Below are 19,079 nucleotides of genomic sequence, written 5' to 3'. Positions count from 1 at the left end.
AAAGGCAACAGCACTTTGCTCAAGTGGGGAGCTCGTCTGGGATACTCCAGAGCGGAGGGGATGGCACTCTGGGAAAAGCCGAGTCTTCACAGGGAGATCTGGCACATACAAGAGCAACTGAAGTAGTGTGGTCTGCTGCAGCTCAAGAGCTGTGCAGTCTAATGCAGCTCCAGAGCCGTGCACTTTGCTGCGGCTCAAGAGCAGTGCAGTCTAATGCAGCTCAAGAGCTGTGCACTCTGCTGCTGCTCCAGAGCCGTGCAGTCTAATGCAGCTCAAGAGCCGTGCGGTCTAATGCAGCTCAAGAGCCATGCAGTCTAATGCAGCTCAAGAGCTGTGCGGTCTAATGCGGCTCAAGAGCTGTGCAGTCTAATGCGGCTCAAGAGCAGTGCAGTCTAATGCGGCTCAAGAGCTGTGCAGTCTAATGCGGCTCAAGAGCTGTGCGGTCTAATGTGGCTCAAGAGCCGTGCGGTCTAATGCAGCTCAAGAGCCGTGCAGTCTAATGCAGCTCAAGAGCTATGCGGTCTAATGCGGCTCAAGAGCTGTGCGGTCTAATGCAGCTCAAGAGCTGTGCGGTCTAATGCAGCTCAAGAGCCATGCAGTCTAATGCAGCTCAAGAGCTGTGCGGTCTAATGCAGCTCAAGAGCCATGCAGTCTAATGCAGCTCAAGAGCAGTGCAGTCTAATGCAGCTCAAGAGCCATGCAGTCTAATGCGGCTCAAGAGCAGTGCGGTCTAATGCAGCTCAAGAGCCATGCAGTCTAATGCGGCTCAAGAGCTGTGCAGTCTAATGCAACTCAAGAGCAGTGCAGTCTAATGCAGCTCAAGAGCTGTGCGGTCTAATGCGGCTCAAGGGCAGTGCAGTCTACTGGTCAGAAACAGAGTCCTCATAGATCTGTGAAGGTAGAAGGGGAATGGGAGTGAGGGAGGAATGTTTTTGAAAGTGTTTCTCCCTGATAAAAATTAATTATTAGGGATTTCTACACTTCAACAACCTTCTTAAAACCTCTCTCCTAAAGTTAGAGCAGCTCTTCACACATTATTGCTCTGGGGCAGTTGTTCAGCTGTACCTGTGAACATCAGGGACCTGACCTTGTAACTTTCTACAACTCTCCAAAAGGACATTGTGAGCAAGGTGGTGGGTGGCACCTTCTCCCGAAGAACACACGACAAGACAAGAGTAAATGGCCTCAAGTTATGCCAGGGGAGGTTTAGGTTGGACACGAGGAACAATGTCTTCCCTGAAAGGGTTGTCAAGCCCTGGAACAGGCTGCCTAGGGCAGTGGTGGAGTCTCTAACCCTAGAGGGATTGAAAAGTCCTGTAGATGAGGTGCTGAGGGATATGGTTTAGTGGTGGATTTGGTTGTGCTGGGCTAATGGTTGGACTTCATGATCTTAAAAGGTCTCTTCCGAACAAAACAATTGTGTGATTCCTAACAGATCTTGGACTGGCCTCAAGATGGGGAAGAAAGATCTGCCAGATTTTGAAATGAGTGGTTTGAAGTCCCATCTTGATTCACTAGATGCTCCAAAGGAAGTAGGAAGGGTAAAATGTCTGATTCAGAACTGAAATAATGCATTAGGCTGATTTGCTTGGCAGACCTTCCAGCAACTTAGTACATCTGAGTCCTGGGTTGAGATATCCTATCTAGAAAGAGACCTGGAGTTCACTCTGCCATTTTTTTAGTCCTTGACCCTGCTGAGGGCATCCAACAGAGCTGCCAAGTAGCAAGGGTTGCAGAAACATTTGTTCTTTTCCCTTTGCAGACAAAAAGTGACCCCCCACTTGTTCAGTGGTGGGAGAGAAGGGCCAGATTGTTGGACCTGAGCAATGCACGTGACAGCAGAGGAGATCTAGAGGTGAAAGGTTCCACAAGCCAATTGCCAGGAAAACACACAACTGGAAACAAGTGCTGATAGAAATTGCAACACTGAGTGATCAAACACCTTGAATCATCACAGCTCTTCAATGTAAAACTGTGGGATAAAAGAGACTAAAAAGGTTCTGTAGGACATTTAACCCAAGGCAGTGTTTTCCCTCATCTATTTCACAGCACAGGTCTAAGAGAGCAGTTATAATCTATCACTAAACAAGGGCAGAAGTCTTGTTTTTAGAAGAGCACACCTAAAAAAGTCATCCTCTCTATCAAAAGTGCCATCAGAGAAAACTTTGCAGCATTGGAAAAATGTGTTTTATCCCAGAGCTTCAGTTTAAGGTATTCAAGTCAGAGTACTGTCATTCATTTCCAGCAGATTTCTACTGGTTTCAAACCTGGGCATCACCAAGAACCACAGTCACTCATTGTTAAGAGAGTCTTGTAAGGAGCAGGCCAAGGAGCACCACAGATTAGCCCTAGGGCTGTTCCCCAGGCCAGGTTTTTTTCTCTATTACAGTCAAAACAGTGACAAAAAAGGGAGACAGACCTTGATGTTTCATTCATCCTCAGAAAACCTTCTGAAAGTTTTAACAAGGCATGGAACCATCAAACTCCCTGGGCACCTTGGAGCCCATCTAGCCCAAGCTCTCCAGTTCTGGGGGCTTGGCAGGGATGGCCATACTCTGTTCATCCCCTCAGTGCACAATCAGAGAATCATATCACAGAATGGCTTGGGTTGGAAGGGACCTTAAAGATACCCATTTCAACCCCCCTGCCATGGGCTGGGACACCTTCCGCTAGACCATGTTGCTCAGGGCCTCATCCAACCTGGCCCTGAACACCTCCAGGGAGGGGGCATCCACAGTCTTCCTGGGTAACCTATTCCAGTGTCTTACCACCCTCATTGTAAAAATTTCCTTCCTAATATCCAGGCTAATTCTACCTTCCTCAAGCTTTAATCCTTTCAGCCTATTACAGCAAGCCCCTATAAAAAGACCCTCCTCAGCTTTCTTGTAGCCCCCTTCAGGTATTGGAAGGCCACTATAAGGTCTCCCTGGAGCCATCTCTTCTCCAGGCTGAACAGCCCCATAAACAAAACTAAGGCAATGCTCTCAACACTAGCACTAGATAGAATTAGTTGAAGCAAAGTTTAACAAACAAAAACACAACCAAACAGCACAACAGCATGTGGGGACTCGGGGCTAATCAGAACCAGCTCCCCTCTTCTTCCAGCTCCCACTCAGTTTTCAACCACTGGAAATGAAAACCTTCCTGGTTTTATGAAGCTACAATATTCTGACAACCATTTGACTCAAGTCAGAGTTTGCTTTTCTTAATTATTTCCCCCCAGAAATACTAGGCTGCTCTTGACCACTTTACAGAGCACTTCTGGAGGAAGAAAAAGACCCAAGTAAATCTAGAATCTCTGGTACCTGGCCAGGATGTAGAGCTGAGCACTGCTACCTGGTCCAAGCTCCATGCATTCATGTTTCTGTATGTGGACTGACACCTAAAGCCCAACACAGGCTCCTGCAGAACCTTCCTGACCTTACACCAAGAGACTTGTAAGGCCTTCAAGCCCCCTGGAAATACTTGCTAACACTGTAAAGACAGATTTACCCTGAAATTAAGATGACAGACCACCTGCTCTGCAGAAACATATACATTTGGGTCACTGTGGAGAAGCAGCATGGCTTGTTTCTCTTCTTCAGGGTTTCCCAAGGAGCATGCACAGAGTTTAGCATGAGCATAGCCTTGCATAGAATTGTCTTGTCTGGAAAAGACCTCCAAGATCATGGAGTCCAACCACCATCCAACTCCACCATGTTGGGTGCCATACCATATCACTCAGCACCCACCTCTCTACAGCCTCCATTAAGATAGTTGTAAAGAGCAATAGGGCCTTCCCTCAGCCTCTCCTCTGCAGACTATACAGCCCCTGTTCCCTCATCAACACAAGTCAATATGAAACAAGGTCAGACTCCAACCAGTCTGCACTCAGAATGCATTCTAGGTGTAGCTCATACCTTGTCCATCACCTAAGCCTACATCTGAGTATTGCCTCTCCCCCTCATATCCAGGAAGAGCATCAGTGCAGTAGGAAAGGTCACCATTAGCTCCAACATGACTGGAATGAGGGAAGCTTTGCATGACTGTAGCCAAAACAGCCCAGTTCTGGTAGCTGCTTGGTCTTACCTCTCCTGCTGGCCTTTGTTTGCAGATGGAGATGATACTTGAAGACTTCCAATGTATGGTTTGCCAAACCAGTAAATTATGGTCTTATTCATGTATCCTTCCAGGCCCTTCCACATGCCCCAGGAGGATGGCAGAAGTTCCAAGACCCTCATTTGTCATGTTTGTCATTTGTTTTTTTTCCTCCAGTGGCTCCCCTGCCTCTATCTAATCAGGGGGACGTTTCCTGTCTTTGTTCTCAACCATTCATCCTGCGGGAATGATGATTATCATCAAACGACATTAAAATAGAAAGCCTGGAGCCAGCACCCAATTAGTATGGCGTTAGGGAGCCCTGGAAGGGAGGAACGGAAGAGACCACGGACAGTGCAAACGGCAGAAGGGGGCATCGACTTACGTGCCACTCAACCACAGCATCGTCCCCTCGCCAGAAATAACCCCAGCTTCAGACCCAGCATGGCCCATGCCTGAAACCAACGTCACGTACGCGCTGGATGCCACCAGCGAGCCTAGAGAAGGATGCGCCTCTCCTATGAGGACAGGCTGAGGGAGTTGGGGCTGTTCAGTCTGGAGAAGAGAAGGCTCCAAGGAGACCTTATTGGGGCCTTCCAGTATCTGAAGGGGGCTACAAGAAAGCTGAGGAGGGACTTTTGAGGGTGTCAGGGAGGGATAGGACTGGGGAAATGGAAAAAAAAACCAACATAGGAATGGATAGATTGAGATTGGATGTTAGGAAGAAGTTCTTCCCCATGAGGGTGGTGAGACACTAGCACAGGTTGCCCAGGGAGGTGGCAGAAGGCTCATCCCTGGAGGATTTTGCAGCCAGGCTGGATGTGGCTGTGAGCAACCTGAGGTGTTGCTGTGCATGTGTTGCTGTCTGAGGTGTCCCTGCCCATGGCAGGGGGGTTGGAACTAGCTAATCCTCGAGGTCCCTTCCAACCCTAACAATTCTATGATTCTGTGTGAGTGCCAGACCATCTACAAGTTTAAACCACCCACAGGCTGGGAGGCTACCACTCCAGATCCCACAACAGGGGAAATTATTCAGGTTTCCTTTGTGAAATCAAATCTCTGCTGCCAGATACCAAAGGCAAATCTCTCCTGAAGGAAGAGTGAGATAACAGAGAGGTCCTCAGGGTGGATGGGTTATTTTAAGCCTTGCATCCATACTAGATAAAAAAATCTGCTTCTTCATGCTGCCTGCTTGAGTTCCTAATGTATCTCCCACCCTCATTAGAGCTGGAAGAGTTCACACCGGCACGTATTTAACAAACCTGAGTGAAGGACCAGTGACAAACTGGAAGACACTTCCAGGCTGTAGGGAATTGTGGATGAGTTAAGATCAGAAATTTGGCTGACCAGTCAGTTTTCCCTTCAAGAGTGTCTCTTTTGGATAATTATTCTGCTTTCTGAGAGAATAAACACCAACAAAGCATTTTGCTTTTCAATGTATTTTTTTTGCAGAAGGACCTATCAGCTTGCAGAAAACCTCACTTCACCTTGATTTTCAACTGGATATCAGAGCCAGCAGGTTAAAGAAGTTGGTAGGGTTAGACCCACTGTCTCTAGCACTGAAAGTGTTGATTATCTGAGATGAGAAGTGAATATTTTTAAACAAGGCCAGTCTTTAAACCCTTGAGAAATTAGAATTTCCCCAATCCTTCAGCAAATTATTTTTGCCTAAATCACTCAGGAGAGTGCAAGGAAAGCTCAGTAGGAGCAGAGCTCCTGCCTCCTGGCACCCAGGTTACACCTTCTAAGCACAACATTATGGGGACATGGTGTTCTGCTGTCTCTCCTTGCTTAATGACAACCTGACCAGCAGCACACTTGAGGTGTGCTCCAGATCACAGAATCCATCATAGGTCAAGCACATAGGTGCAGGCACAAGGTTGTCCCATCCCTTCTCCTCTTCCTCTGAAGTATCTCTGGCTTAACCTCAACTCCCCAGCTTCCTCACCTGTTAAGCAGGGAATGTATTTCTTTTATATGCTATAAAAGAAGGGAATTTCTTATGAGTGTGACTATGGTGTCCCAGAAGAAGGCCTGAAGATTTGTTTGGCTGGAAAAGTCAGAAGCAGCTGGACAGGACAGCTGTGGGCTGGGATCCTTTTCTGATTTTGTGCCTGCCTTTGGAAGGCTCTCTTTTTCTCAGAGATGTTGGTCAGGCATCGGTACAGGCTGCCCAGTGAAGTGGTAGAGTCTCCATCCCTTAAAGTGTTCAAAAAAATCCCTAGACATGGCACTTCAGGACATGGTGTAGTAGCCATGGTGGTATTGGATTGATGGTTGGACTTGATGATCTTAGAGATCTTTTCCAACCTTGATGATTCTATATATTTTTGTAAACCTGAAGTCACTTTATAGCAAAGTGGTTTTGAGGTGATGCTGCTGGTTGAGAGCCTTAAAAGCATGGAGTGCTGCTTGTGCTAGAGTTGGGTTAGTTGAACTGAGGGTTTGCCTCCAAGCATAAAATTACAGTAATTTTCTGCAAAGATCCTAAAACCTGGAGATCACAATGGACCCTTCAAAATTACCTCAGCAGAGGTCAAAGCTTCTTCTAAAATCCCACATGACAAAGCCAGCACAATCTCCATAACCCTTTGCATCTCTGGCTTTTGGATCTGCATCCCAGATAGTGATTCAGCTCTTCATAGGAAGCAAATTCCAAAGCATTGTCCTCCAAGGAGTGGGGAAATTCAGAGCCGGTCATTGAGGCCATCAGTGTGCTGCTGGCTGGAAAAGAACCGAGGTCAGGTTTATAAAGTATAAATACATTCATAATTTGAAAGTTTGCTCTTGGCATTATGTTTGGCCTATTTGTTTTATTTTCCCAATAGTGTTTTCTCCTCCCCCTCCTCCCTCACTGGAGGGTAGTAAGAAGTGTCTGCTTGCTTAAGAACTACATGCCTGCAAAGCTGAATTGTTTTTGTCTTGCTCATCTTTATCCACCCTGGCGCCAAACCCCTCGCTGGTGTAAATCATGTACTCGATGGGAACTTTGCTCATTTATAACCAAAGTGAATCCGGTCTCCAGTGTCTCCAGATAATGATCTTGTTGTGTTTAATACTGCATAAACACATTGGATGATGCCTTCCCTGCTTTTAAAAAGAGTTTGTTTAACTTTTTTGTGTCTCATCTTCAGTCGGAATAGCAAACAACGGGAGGGAAGGGTGGAGAAAGGGTGAGATACTAGCAATGAGATCATGCAGAACAGAGGCCGGTAAACTGGAGGGTGAGAAGTCTTTCAAACACAAATCTATCTCTGCAAAATCAATGGGAGGAAAAAAAAAAAAAGAGGAAAATACAGAGGCTAAATTTAACCCTTGTTCTATTTAAAACCCACATGCAGCATCTCGCACAACTGCATTACATAAACACAATTGTGTTATATTTACAGTTCGAAACAAAACACAGACCCCTCCATCGCAGGGCTGAAAGTCCCACCCTGCTATGGCATTTGAATGCAGAGAGAGCCATGGAGTGGGAGCAGTCCTGAAGCCCAGCATTCTGCTGGACTTCCACCTTGGCTGTGCTAGCTGCCTTCCTTGAGCACACAGCAAATTCAGCTGCCAGGAGCAAACAGTTCCCATTTTGCTGCATGAAATCAGCCTTCCCTCTAGTATCAGGGGGTAGGAGGAGAGGAAATGGCCTGAAATTGTGTCAGGGGAGGATTAAGTTGGAAAACAGAAAAATTCTTTGCTGCAAGAGTGGTCAGACATTGGAACAGGCTGCCCAGCAAGGTGGTAGAGTCACCATCCCTGGAGGTGTTCTAGAAACATGCAGACATGACACTTCAGAACATGGTTTAATGGCCATGGTGGTGTCAGGCTGACAGTTGGACTCAATGACCTCAGAGGTCTTTTCCAACACAAAAATTTCTATGATTCTAGTCCTCTTGGGACCATCACCCTGCTGCTGGTATGGCAAGACCTGAGATTCTGACACAAGCTGCACCGATGGTGCCGAAACAGTCATCTGTCATCTGGGTGGCACAAGGGGGGCACAAAATGCAAGCAAGGCACCAGCCTGCAATCAAATTGCTGGATATGACACTTGCTCAAGCCACTCAGCAGAACTTCCAACCCTTCTGCAAACAGTGCTGGAGGTTTCTGCAGGAAAAACACCAACTCCCCACCCCACAACAAAATTCTTAGCTGCCCACTGAAACATCTGCTTGCCAGAGACATCTGATCCCATGTGTGTCACTGCTTTCGGTGTCATACAGGGCTTGGAAAGGACCTCTGAAGATTATCTAGTCCAACCCCTCTGCTAAGGCAGACTCACGTAAAGAAGGTCACACAGGAACACATCCAGGTGAGTTTTGGATCTCTTCACTACCTCTCTGGGAAGCCTGTGCTCTGTCATCCGTAAAGAAGTTCCTCTTCATATTGAGATGGAACTTCTTATGTTCAAGTTTGTGCCTGTTAGCCCTTGTCCTGTCACTGGGTGCCACTTCAGAACAACTGGTCCCATTCTCTTAACACCCACCCTTGAAGTATTTGCAAGCATTTATGAGATCCCCCCCAAGTCTTTTGCTTTTCAGACTAAAAACCCACAAATTTTCTCAGTCTATCCTCGTAGGAGAGGTGCTCCAATCCTCTAATCACCTTTGCAGCCCATTGGGCACCTCTACCAGTTTCTCTGCATAGTTCACAGAGAATTTGAATGCACAACAGGGTGAGAACATCCAGGACCCAACAGAATGCATACCTACAGGCATCCCTTCAGTTCCCACAGTGCCCTTTGTGCTTGGTGGCAGAGCTTGAGGTCACCAAGAAAGGGCTTCCCGAGGTGGCTGCAATGTGGGTTTGGCTGTTGTGCAACACGTGATGCCGTCTGCGGTTGTGTCAAAACAAACCTTGACCAACGTGACGCAACCGGCTTGGCACAGAGCTGGGAGGGAGGGCAAATGCTTGCCCTGCAGGCCACAGAAACACTACCCAAACGAAGGAGGATCTCTTTGGCAGAGGTCTACCAGGAAACCCACAAAGCCCTATTTCTCCATACTGCTGTCCTGGTTTCCCCACCCCAATTAACTCACAAATCAGGTTGGATTTATAGAGGACTTTCGTATCCAGGCTCTGGCACAGGACAGAGAAGTTCCTCTCTCTGGATCACTGGCACATGGACAATGAGCTCCTTGTCCTCACTCCTGCTTCTGTGAAGCTCTGCTGTGGGCTTGATCCACCTTGGGTTTTCTTTCTTTTTAAGCTTAGAGATGACTTTGATTTTGCAAATGCTACTCACTGCAAGCAGCACTTTGGCTCCACAGTTGCTCCAAAAAGAAAATGAAATAAATAAATCAGGCTTTGTTTCCTTTCTCGGAGGTTTGACACTGTTCAATCCCAGTCCTCTCACTTCCCCCTCCCCCCCCCCCCCCTTTAAACAGTGGATGGGACCCAAAAGCACAACAGTTGTGTTCATTTCTTTGCAGTTTACCTCTGCAGTCTGGATTTGAAGGAGGTATCTTGCAGCTGATGCTGAGCTCTGCTCCAGCTGTTTCGAGGCGAAAGAAGTGGCTAATGGGATCAGGGACTCGACCTTGGCACTCCAAGCATGTAAGCATTTAATTCTGCCACCCGATTTATAACCTACCAGACGCTCCTGTGGTGATACCACTTTACAGCAGCACTGCAGCCACCAAGGCAGAGGTGAGAGATGCTGCTTTGTAGAAAGACAGCAGCTCTTCAGGGAAAAGTGGGAATCCAATTACAGAGAAAATTAATTTCTTTTTTTTGCCATCATTATCCTCAATCTGAAAGAAATCTCAGACAGAATGACTAATCAGGCTCCAGCCAACACAACCTCAGCTGCTGGCAGCAGGGGAGGCAGCTTGGGAGGGGTGAAAGCAAAGCAAAATGCTCATGGATCTTCCCCCACCAAGCAGGGAGATGCTGCCAGAGCAGAGGACCTCATGCAAATGGCTGGAGGAAAGGGGGGAGCGCTGAGCCCTCCCCAGAGTGCAGAGATGAAGAATAAAAGCCGCTCTCTGACAGCAGAAAAATCAAAGGAAGGGACTCCTCATAGCTCCACCGCCTTAGAAATACATTACTGGAGGGGTCCTGCAACACGGGCTGCTGGGAGATGGTGTGAACTGCAGCTAGAGGAACCAAGCTCAGAGCAGGGAGGACAGACAGCTTGAATCTGTGGGTGTTTACACATGAGAAGGCAGCAAGAGCTTCCCGAAACACTGCTCCCTCCTTGACTTTAGGCTCCGGCTAAATAATGCTGCATTGTTTTGTATCAGGTTCTGCTCCCGCAGCCCTGCTGCGGCTGAGAAACAAAGGGGGCTTCATGCAGGACAAAAGGGGACTGTTCTACCTAATGAGGACCAGTTGAGAGGTATGGAGACAGCACCCTCTTGCCATCGGCTGGAGTGCCACGAACAAGCCCTATCCCCCGGCTAATGAAGAGCAGTTGAGAGGTGTGAGCCCGAGCCGAACAGGAGCGTCTCTTAGCAAAGAGGGGGCTGGTGTCCAGAGACGCCAGCGCTGCTGCTCTGCAAGGGACAGCCCGGGAGCAGGGAACACGTTTAGGTTCATCTGTCACCGTGATGGCTCCTGACCTGCCAACCTCCCAGGCCTTGCTCTCTGACCTCCGAATGTGACCTCTCCAAAGAGGCGCTGGTGCTCAGCCAGAAGTCCTCTATTGACTACCTGTCAGAGGGCACCTGCTTAAGGAACCCCACAGAAATTAAAGTCACAGAATGAGTCACGAGGGACTGTTTGAGCTGGGAAGCCAGCATTAGTCCCTGGCTGGTAAACCAATCTCCCTAATTATCTGTCAGAAGAATCTCTCTTTTCTTTTCTTTCCCCTTTCCTCCCTGCTCCCTGCCAACCCCCTTCCCAGTCCTCTCTTCTATTTGACTCATTATCTTAATTTCACATTAACTGAAGGGATTAAAAGCACCTTGGGAGGGGAACCGGGGGGGAAGGACAGGCAGAGGCTGAAGGAAGAGAGAGTCTTCAAGGCTTCCATATTGGGTCCTTGCAGAAGCTCAGGCAAGGGGAGAAACAGCACTGTGAGCCACAGGGCTGCTGTGCTGGGTGATGTTTTCATGTACAGCCCCCATTGCCATGATCTAATATAGGATAAAAGAAAACAAATCCTCAGTGGAGCAGGGTAAAGCAAGCTCTGTCCAAGGGAGGATGTATGGCTGTTCCCAATTTCCCCACCCTCCTCCCCTGCAGGGTAATTTTCTACAGCTGCACTGGAGTGTCTCTGCTGTTCGCTGGGGTTTCTCCTCTCGGGCACATTGAAAAGGGCTCTCGTGGTGCCTGGGGCAGGGCTGTACTCAAGCTGTTGCTCACAGCTGAGCAGGGCTGGGCAGGACTTGGTGGCACCAAGACACAGCTTGGTGAACAACATCCCTCCCTTCCCTCACTGAGGCTCTTGAGGTTGACTCCTAAGAGCTCATTGAATGAAGCTTTGTGATCCACAGCTGCTTATTAGTTCTGTTTTCCTTAGATAGCTCTGAGGCACAGGAACAGCATCGCTCTCCAGGACTGGGTCCCTTTTGCTTTTTGCAGTGTTAAAGCTGCTCACAGTCTGACCTGCACAGAAGAGGACTAGCTGATCCTCCCTGGCTCTGAGGGGACAAGGCTGGGAGTGCTGCTGTTCCCCATTCCTCAGTGGAGCAGCTGATGGCAAGGAACAAACCAAAATGTGTTCTTTGGAAGCAGGACTCCTGTGCTTTTTGGCCCACTGACACCCTGGAAAGCACACAATCAATATCTGTCACCAACTGCATCCCTGCTTTGATAAGGGCTAAGCTGGAAGGGTTTTCTTCCAGCAAAACTCTCCATCCAGCACTCCCAACCTCAAGCAGTGTTACATCAGGCACCAGATTATCACTACAGCATTGAGACCAATAACACTACTGCTGCTTTCCCAAACAACTATTCTTTTTGTTTTGTTTTCACAGGGACCCCAAGGATCACCTAGCCCAACCTTTCTAGCTAATGGTGTAATTGACTTGAGCTGTCCTAGCACCCTGCAAAGCTGAGCCTTTAAACTGTCCAGTGTAGGGAAATCCACTGCTTCCCTTGGGAGATGATTCCCATGTCCAGCTGTTCTCATGGGGAAACATTACAACAGAGATGAAGCAGTCCTGGAAGTTTCCAGAATGTGTGGAGGAGAACTTTCTGTCACAGCTGGTGAGGGAGATAAGTAAGGAAGGTGCCCTGCTGGACCTGCTGTTTCTGAGCAGAGAAGGACTTGGGGATGAGCTAAAGTTTTGGAGGCTGTCTTGGGCACAGTGACCACGAAATGATGAATTTGCAATTGCTGGAGGAGTGGAAAAAAAGGTCAGCTGAAATGCCACCTTGGACTTCCAGCAGGCAGTCTTTGGCCTGCTTCAGATGCTTCTCCCTAGTAGCAGCTGATAGGATGAGAGGAATGACCCCAAGCTACCACCAGCCTTCATCTTCCCAATGCAGCTCCTGCTCCCCCCAGCCAGTGCCCCAGCCAGAGCCTGTGGGTGATACCGGAGGAGTCATCAATCAGAGCCCTAACAACCGGGGGGCCACCAGGCCCCCCGGCCTTTGTTGTCACCACCACCAACACCCAGTGTGCACCAGGGGCACTCACCAGTGATGAGAGGAGGATCCTCCAGCCCAGATGGGCTCAGCTTAGGGCTGCTGCCTTTTCTGAAGGGCATTATAAAGGGGAGTGGGCAGGGAGGGCAAAGTGGCCACACCTGGGGTGGGAGGAGACTCCAATAGAGCCCAGGTGCTTGGGATTTGGGGGAAAACGGGGCAGGTGGGGTGGAAAAGAGAGAGATCTGGTGGGAAAGGGGAGGTGGTGGTGAAAGGAGGGGATTTTAAAATAACTTTACTTCCCAAGAATCTTTCCTAATGCACAGCTGCAGTTCGTGGTTTGCTTTGCCTCCATGCAAAAAGAGCAAACCCATCCATACTTCATAAAATAAAGCACAGGGGTGGCTCTTACAATGAAATCTTTCCATCACTATCATTTTGCTTGGTGGGAAAAACCTGTGCTTTTCAGATCAAAATAGCAAGTTTTAATTAAAAAAAAAAAAAAAAGATTCTCCAAGAGTGAATTTATCCTTTGGGGAGCCTGGAGAAGCAGGGATGCTCCCCTTGTTGCATGGTTACAACATGAATAAAGACTCTGCTGCAGGGGACAGGTAGCAGCTCTCATTCTGATCCATTAGGCTGTAAGAGCAGTGCAAGGCCATGGCTGCATTCCTCCCTTTGGAGGTCTGGCTAAGCATTCTCCTCCATGGATTCATCAGCTCCATGGGAAGTTAAAGTCCATGCTTAGCACTCCTCATGCCTTTCTTTCCTGCAGCAACATTCTTCATAATCATAGAATCATGCCTGGAGAAGAGGAGACTCAGGGGGGATCTTATCACACTCCATAGCTACCTAAAAGGCTGTTGTAGTCGGGTGGGGGTCAGTCTCTTCTCTCAGGCAATCAGTGACTGAACAAGAGGACACAGTCTCAAGCTGTGCCATGGGAAGGTCAGGCTGGAGGTTAGGAAGAAATAACATAGCCAGCAGGTCAAGGGAGGTGATTTTCCCCCTCTGCTTTGCTCTGATAAGACCCCACCTGGAGTACTGTGTCCAGTTCTGGAGCCCCTATTACAGGAAGGATCTGGAGGTGCTGGAAGGTGTCCAGAGAAGGACCATGAGGATGACTGGAGGGCTGGAGCACCTCTCCTGTGAAGACAGACTGAGAAAGTTGGGGCTGTTCAGGCTGGAAAAGAGAAGGCTCCAGCAAATCCACCTCAAATTTGAGTGGAGGCTTGAGCAATACTCTTTTATAACAAACCAATGGCACCACTGGATCCAAAACCTCTTCTGATCTCCTGGGACTGCATCTCCCAACAGCCCACAATGTGATGATGCCCCATCACATCCAGCATTAAAAAGCTGTAATTCTGGAAAGACAATTATTTATTATGCCCTGAAACATCTTAATTACAAGAATAGGGAACAGATGAAAAAAAGGATAAATTGAATACCCTGGCAAAAAGTCCCAACCTGGGATGTAATTTGCTCCCAACTCGAGTGGTTGCTCTGAGAAGCAAGGCCAGGTGGGCTTGACTGCTTGTCCCTCCCCTAGGATCACATCTGAGGGTTTACAGCGAAGCCAGCTCACAGGGAATTTTCACATGGGTCTAGGTTTCCTCATGAAAAATGTTGCCCTGTACTACTGCTAACCCCTCCCAAAGCCAGGACTGCATTTCAGTTTGATTCACAAATCTGGCTGTAACCCATGACTCTGTTAAAAGGCCAAAGATTTAATAGTATATAACTCCACACTTAGTCCCATTGGATTCCATGGGATTACTTTTGCAGCCAAGTACTAGCATTAAGTGTGAATAAAGACATCATACTATGGCCTTAAGTGTTGATGATTCATCAGCAGTATTCCTAGAAGAGAGGGAAGCCACACAACTGCCTCATAGTTGTGAAGTGACCTAACTAATGTGTTGTTATGCAGATAGGAAAGCTGCATCCACTGGGAGAAATGGGAAAAAATACACTGCCTAGTGGGGACTGGAATGTCCTCACTGAAAGTGAGAATGTTCCTTGCTTTGGTTTTGTGCAAGGTAGTTACAAGCTGTGAAACAGCCCCTTGTCCCTCTGCGTGGCTCCTCATACCAGAAGCTCCTGTGCAGATGAGAGACAAAGCTTGCTGCTCTTTCCTGTCCCTGTGATGGGGGAAAGGAGGAGCTCATCTGGGTGCTAGCTGATCCTCTCATTCATCTGCAAGCAGACCTGAGCTCACCCAACCATACCTGGCTTCAGCAGGAGAAACTTACCTATTTATCCCTGTCCCAAAACATAGCATCACAGAATCATCAAGGTTGGAAAAGACCTCTAAGATCATGGAGTTCAACCATGAACTCAGCTCCACTAAACCACATCCTGAAGTGCCATGTCTACATGGCACCAGGAACAATGACTCCATCACCTCCCTGGACAGCCTGACCACTCTTGCAGGAAATAATTTTCCCCCAAAATCCAGTCTAACATCACTAGCAAGCAAATAAAAGCTGGACTAAAGCTGATGCTCCTCTTGCCTCAGGTACCTCCAGTCACCCCTTGGTGAACCTGTGAGGGTTTGGCCTCTCTTATTGGGTGAAAACATTTTCTCATGGTCAAATGATAAGGAAAGCTTGAAGCAATGGGCTACAAAGGACTGGAAAAAAAAGAAAAGCCCTCAACAGCAGTGAAAAGACATTTTTCACATATTTTCTCCCTGTCATCTTCCAGGAAACTGATAAAACTGGTTTCAGATGTAGTTCTCATTCAAAATGCAACCATACATCTTTGGGTTGAGTAAACCCAACCCTGGAGCTCAGACATGGAGGGAAGGCAGCATGTCCTGCTTAATGGCCCACAGCCGTGAGAAGAGATTGGAACCGAAGCCAGGAAAGAAAGCGAGCAGTGGAGTTCCCCTTCCCCACCAGCAGATGAAGGAGATAAAGTGTCTCCAGAGAACTGCCTGTGCTTTCACAGGTCTGTGGTTTAACCAGCAGTACCTGCTGAGAAACATTGATAGCTTAGAAGCAAAGGCATATAATGAATGGATTTCGGATCACAGACAAGCAGTTCAGCTTCATAAATGGGAAAATCATCCTCTGGGCTTTAGTTTGGAAACACCAATGAGCCTGAAAGAGTGAGCAACAATAAGTCATTCCAACTTCATGCAGGACCCTTCACCTGATCTTCAAGCAGATTTGTCTTCCCCCCACCCCCATCTAGAACATGGGGGAAGAATCTTTCTTTATTCTCCTAAGGAAACTTCATGCATTTAAAAAAGCATCATTTAAAAGAAACCCCTTGAAGCAGAGGGTTAGGATGAAATAAAGGATGCTCAGCATCACCCACGGGACTCTCAACATCCCCGAAGCTGGGGGAGCTGTGCTTCTCAAAGCCTTGGAAGTATCTTTGTTCCAAACATGTCTCTGTGGAATTAAACCCAAACAAACACCATTTGCTGTAGTCAAAGGCAGCTTTCCCGAGGAGCATGTCAGGGTTTTCAACACCAACTGCTCTTGGGCACTGCAGCTGGGCAGAAAGCAATGTCCCCTATCTGTCACAACCTCCAGTGTGACAAAACTCACTTCAGAGTCCCTTTTGGAGAAAAGCAGCCAAGATTTTGAAGTTTTCTACAAAGTAAAATATCCCAGAGTTTTTCATTAGGAAGAAAACCACATCTTGACTGTTCTGGCAAAACCAAAGCCCTCCCATGGATGAGAACATCTCAGTTACAGTTTGGTGCTGAATACTAAGGGCTGTAAAGGCAACCAGCTCCTCCTCCATGTTCTCTCTCTAAGCCACCAGTGGTGGGAAGTTCTACCCTACCTCTAGTCACCCTACAAAGCCATTGTCTCTGAGTCCCTTTGGGAAGAGGTACACAGACAACATCCATCACCTTTAAAGGTCTGTTACACCTCGTGTGAGGTCACCCTTGCTTACTGTAACACCAGAAAGTTTATTTACTATAATAAAGAAAGCAAGAGGAAGTGAAATGCTAGTGCTGAAATGACAAGATCCCAGTCCACTGAAACAAGAGCCTTTTGAAGTTATCCAAACAAAACATGAAAGCTACAGGAAGCCATGCCAACTTTGTCTGCTGGAAAATTTAGTGGAAGCTGACAGTCTTGGAAAACATTTTGATTTTAGCCCAAATCTGGTTGTTCTTTTCAGTGTAACCTGTTACACAGAGTGGAGAGGGAAGAAAAGCTGGAGCAGTTTCACTGGGAACACACTCAACAGAGACCCATAGTACTGGGTACTGCCACAGAAACATGAATACAACTTGGAGGGTACCTCCAAATGAAAACAAAGGTGCACAGCCCCAAGTTCCTCTGCCCATGACCGAGTAGGTTCACATCCACGAAGTCTGCAGTGGGTCAGGGGCACCTTTTGCCTCCTTGCACCACCCTGCATGGAGATAGTTTGCTTGCACAACAGCAATGAAATCAGCAGGAATTTTGTTGTCTCCAACAATTAGATGCTGAAAATAATCCCAGTACACGTGGTGATGCTGACAGTCACACACCTTAAAACTCATTAGGAAGGGCAATGTTGCACAGTTTTAAACCCCAGCATCCAGGTACTTGCTTCCCCTCCAATATCTTTGAGATGAGGCAATACAAGAGATAAAGAAGGAACCAGCAGCAGTATCTTTGCCCTGAATGCACAGTAATGATAAAATAAAAATCCCCCAAGTCCAATTTATAAGAAATCACACTAAGGTGGACAATTCACAGTCACACAATGAAAGGGGTTGGAAGGGACCTCAGAAGATCAAACACTGGAACAGGCTCCCCATAGAAGTGGTTGAATCCCCATTCCTGGAGGTGTATAAAGCTGCAGAGATGTGCTGCTGAGGGAAATAGGTTAGACACAGACTTGGTAGAGTTAGATAATGGTTGGACTCAACGACCTCAAAGGTCTTTTCCAACCGAAATGATTCTGTGATCATCATCTAGTCCAACCCCCCTGTCAGAGCAGGTTCGCCTAGAGCCGATTGCACAGGATGGTGTCCAGGTGAGTTTTGAATGACTCCAGAGATGGAGATTCCACTACCTCTCTGGGCAGCCTTTTCCAGTGCTCCACCACCCTCAACATAAAGAAGTTCCTCCTCAAGTTTAGATGAAACTTCCCATGGTCAAGTTTGTGCCCATTGCTCCTGGTCCTGTCCTGGGCACCACAGACTGGTCCCAGTCACCTGACACCCAACCTTGAAATATTTATAAGCATTGACAACCCCACAAACTCCAGCTTCTACTGAAGCATCCACCCAGCCAAACTGTATGTGTCTGGAGCAGGTTGGGTCTCAGGTTCAGTGCAGCTCCAAAGTCAGAAATAGCCAAGTGTCAAGTTTTACACGTCAGGAGGAAAACGAGCGCAGCTAATCCCACGGGCGAGCAAAGCAGCTGAGTTAATGATGCCTCAGCCCATTTACAATGCAAAGCTTCCAGGCTATGTGGCTTGGGTTTCCTGGCCTTCATGTTGCATTTCGGCTACTTTTGCAAATGTAAACTGGCCAGAACTGTCCCCTGTGCTCAGAGGACATGTGTCCAATTTGGCTTTTGGCTGGGCAGCCTGAGCTGCTCCTTTAAGTTGTAGAGAGGAGACGTGACCAGGGAAATCCCTGGCACGTGGCACTGTGCAAGGAGGAATTCACTAGAGAACTGAATTGCTGAGGGGCTCTGAGTTTTGAGGATGACCCTTGTCTTCTGTCCAGGGCCACACGACTCAGTGCTCAGTGCCTCCAGAGTCCTGAATTTTTAGGACATTTGCAGAAGAGACAAGTTTCCTGCCCTAGCCATATTCTCACACATGCTGTGCTCCAGTTTCTTGACTCAAGTTCAACTGTGCAACCAAAGGGACAAGTACCATGTTAACATCTGCACTGGGACCTTTCTAATCCCTGTTCAGAGTGTTACAGAAGCAGCTTTCCCTGCTTCTGGTACCCCAAATATAGAATTCGCACTGCCTCCCTCCTTGCCTTACCACTGTGCTCTTCCTCCTGGGACTTCCCAAGTCTCACAGATGAAAGCTGCTGAAGATGTGGAGACAGCTCCAGGCAGAGAAGCAGTGGCTCAACCCAGAAGTAAAGCCCCTGGGTATCATTTTGGGTCCTGCCAGCCACAGGGATACAGACACACACTACTGCAAAGAGAAAACCAGCACAGAATCATGAGTTTCTTACTCAAGAGAAAAGCAAGACTCCTGCTTAAGCATTTGAAGGATGCCCCTGAGCCACTGAAGTCCTTAGGTCCAAGTCCCACCCCCCTATCCCTTCAGATGTTCCTCTGCAGCACTGCTCTGTGTTGTTTTTCATTTTTTCACCCAGACTCCTCAGTCATCTCACTGATGGAATGAATGATTCATGTTAAAGCACTGAAGTGAGTTTCAAGCTAACTTGCAATGTAATGGATCCTCTTTTCTGTGCTGGCTCCCTCTGCAGTGCTGGCTGAGGTTCCTGTGCTGCTGCTCAGCAGCTGCTGTGCTCCATCTCC

General features: G+C 47.8%; 1 long non-coding RNA gene across 1 annotated transcript in view; it reads right to left on the bottom strand.

The window, feature by feature from the left end:
- The window catches only part of LOC128898530 (uncharacterized), a 61,795-nt gene extending 43,076 nt beyond the window's left edge, over positions 1–18,719 (bottom strand). The window contains exon 1 of the long non-coding RNA XR_008462875.1: positions 18,571–18,719. This is a non-coding gene — a long non-coding RNA (uncharacterized LOC128898530). The remainder of the gene's footprint in view (positions 1–18,570) is intronic.
- Positions 18,720–19,079: the final 360 nt, after the last annotated feature.

Source organism: Dryobates pubescens, chromosome 25 (assembly GCF_014839835.1).
Source record: "Dryobates pubescens isolate bDryPub1 chromosome 25, bDryPub1.pri, whole genome shotgun sequence".
Lineage (NCBI taxonomy): Eukaryota > Metazoa > Chordata > Aves > Piciformes > Picidae > Dryobates > Dryobates pubescens.
The sequence above is the reverse complement of the archived record's forward strand: the minus strand, read 5'-3'. Positions and strand labels throughout refer to the sequence as shown.